The sequence below is a fragment of the Cebus imitator genome, unplaced genomic scaffold (assembly GCF_001604975.1).
Source record: "Cebus imitator isolate Cc_AM_T3 unplaced genomic scaffold, Cebus_imitator-1.0 Scaffold1105, whole genome shotgun sequence".
NCBI lineage: Eukaryota > Metazoa > Chordata > Mammalia > Primates > Cebidae > Cebus > Cebus imitator.
In genome coordinates, this window is record NW_016108420.1 from 5,153 (window position 1) to 8,092 (window position 2,940).

General features: G+C 50.1%; 1 pseudogene; it reads right to left on the reverse strand.

Moving 5' to 3' along the window:
* Positions 1 to 1,337: 1,337 nt before the first annotated feature.
* Positions 1,338 to 2,356, reverse strand: LOC108298817 (annotated as a pseudogene).
* Positions 2,357 to 2,940: the final 584 nt, after the last annotated feature.

A 2,940-nucleotide genomic window follows, 5' to 3' on the forward strand; every position in this document is an offset into this window, starting at 1 on the left:
TCAGGTGATCGAAATCATCCTGGCTAACATGGTGAAACCCCATCTCTATTTAAAAACAAACAAACAAACAAACAAACAAACAAAAACAGGTGTAATAGGCATGAGTCATTGCACTTGACCTGTTTGTTTTTTATGAGAAACTACTCTTTTTTTTTTTTGAGACAGTCTCACTCTGTTGCCCAGGCTGGAATGCAGTGGTGAGATCTCAGCTCACTGCAACCTCTGCCTCCTGGGTTCAAGCAATTCTCCTGCCTCAGCCTCCCAAGTAGCTGGGACACAGATATGCACCACCACGCCCAGCTAATTTTGATAATTTTAGTAGAGACAGGGTTTCACCATGTTGGCCAAGATAGTCTCGATCTCTTGACCTCGTGATCCGCCAACCTCAGCTTCCCAAAGTGCTAGGATTACAGGCATGAGCCATTGCGCCTGGCCAAGAAGCTACTTTTTATTTTCTGTGATCTTCTTGGCTTCATGGAATTTTTTTTGTAATCACTTGTTTCCACAAATCTTTGTCAGGTTTCCAAATACATTTTTAATATCATTTATAGGGAACACTTTGCCAATTTTAAATAATGCTAGGACTGGGCTCAGAAAGACATTGAGAAGTTCATAATGTTAAGTGTAACTTAAACTACTTTGACATGTTTGAAGTGTAATTAATATTGGAAGACAATGGTAGCAGAATACAACAATATTTAATATGTCTGGAGTCTCTGGTTATCCTTACAGGGAAATGACCAACAGTGGAAACTGGAAAGCAAAAATCAGCAAACAGAGCCTCTCATCCTTCTAGATGCTTTCCCTGACTAATTGGCTGTGATGGCCTGGAAATTAGGATATTTAGTAAACTGTTAAAAAGTTCATTAATGAGGTTTCTTCGATAGGATTTTTTTTTTTTTTGAGACAGAGTTTTGCTCTTGTTGCCCATGTTGGAGTGCAATGGGGCGATCTTGGCTCACTGCAGCCTCCTGGGTTCAAGCAATTCTCCTGACTCAGCCTCCTGCGTAGCTGGGATTTCAGGCACCTGTCACCAGGCCCGGCTAATTTTTGTATTTTTAATAAAGATGGGGTAACGCCACGTTGGTCAGACTGGCCTCAAACTCCTGACCTCAGGTGATCCACCCACCTTAGCCTCCTAAACTGTTGGGATTGCAGGTGTGAGCCACCGTCCCCTGGCTGAAATATCTTAATCCTTCAGAAAACATTGCTAGGTGCAGAAGGTGGAAATGGTTTATGGAAGGCAGCCTCTGGGGCAGCATCATTAGCCAGGATTTCCTCTTTTCCCTACTCTATCCTCTGAATTCCTCAGGCAATGTTAAGAATCACTTTGTGGCCAGGCTNGTTCCTGCCGGCCAGCCTGGAGCACATAATCACAGGATCCCCTCATAGCTCACGATGCCTTTTCTTTAAAAAACTACTCTTCCAGTGACATGGCCTTAAACAATGGCGTCCCCAAATGTACAGTACTTCTCAATGCCAAGGTTGTAACTGGTGCCCTTTCCATCTTTATAGGTGCTGGTGACGATCCTCAACCAGCCTCTCTCGCCCCAGGGTTAACCCCACGAGTTCCGGACAATCCAGTATTCAATCCCATCGCTGACACCCCACCCAGCCATGGAAACGACGTGGTTTATGAAGGTGGTGCCCTGGTATTGGGCATAGACCCCTCCGGTGTAGTTAGCCAACCTTTCTGTTGCCATTATTCCACAGCTGATGGGACCATTTGCATAGATTTCTGTCACCACCTTCTCCCTCCCAGAGACAGGGCCGTAGTCTCCCACTCTCCAGAGAGTGTTGCTCCGGATGACATGGCACTCTGAATTCACTGCATGTCCCACATTGGTTAAACTTGTCACACTCCTGGTCCTTGGCCTGGTAGTTGTTGCAGGTCTCATCGGGGATGCGGTGCCAGTGGGGTACTCCCACACAGGCAGTTCTTTGCCCCCTTCACCAGAGCCAGCATCACCGCAGTCGATGACGTGCTGCACAGACAGGAGGGTGGAGGGCCACGCGCCCTTCCTCTTGATGTTGATCCGATCCGCCATGGCGCTGGTGCTGGCGTGGGCCCAGCAGGAGCCGCAGTCCTGGGGATGTGCTGGCTCCTGGTGATGCTGGCATAGTTGACACCACCCACACTGCGCCAGTCCCAGCTCTTGGGCAGATCCGCTGGCGACAGGTACACATGAGGCCGGGGGTATGTGCTGCGCCCCCGCGGAGCCAGCGGGTCCCGCGCAGGGGCCGGTGGCAGGTCTGGCCCGGGCGGAAGCAGAGGCCGCCCCGCGCGGCGCCCGCCGGCAGCACGAACAGCAGCAGCAGCAGCAGCGGCCGCCAGCCCCGCCCGCGCCCCGCCATGGCCCCGCGCCGGCTCTCGGGTCCTGCTCTGGACCCCGCTCTGGGTCCCAGATCCCGCTCCGGCTCCCGCCCTGGATCCCGCCCCGCACCGGCCGACCCCGCCCTATTATCATTATTTTTTAATTTTCGAAACACAGTCTTGCTCTGTCACGCAGGCTGTACTGCAGTGGTGTGATCTTGGCTCATGGCAACCTCTGCCTCCCAGGTTAAAGCAATTCTACTGCCTCAGCCTCCTGAGTAGCTGGGACTACAGGAGCATGCCATGACGCCAGGCTGATTTTTTGTATTTTTAGTAGAGACGAGGTTTAACCATATTAGCCAAGCTGGTCTTGAAATTCTGACTTTGAGTAATCCACCCACCGCAGCCTCCCAAATTGCTGGGATTACAGGCATGAGCCACTGCACCCAGCCAAAAATCTTTTACTTTAAATGTTAAGATGTAGCTAGTATTTTATTAAATATTTACTATTTGACTTTTCTGAATTTTTTTTCTTTTTTGATAAAGACGCGGTTTCACCATGATGGCCAGGCTGGTCTTGAACTCCTGACCTCAGGTGATCCACCCACCTCGGCCTCCCAGAGTCC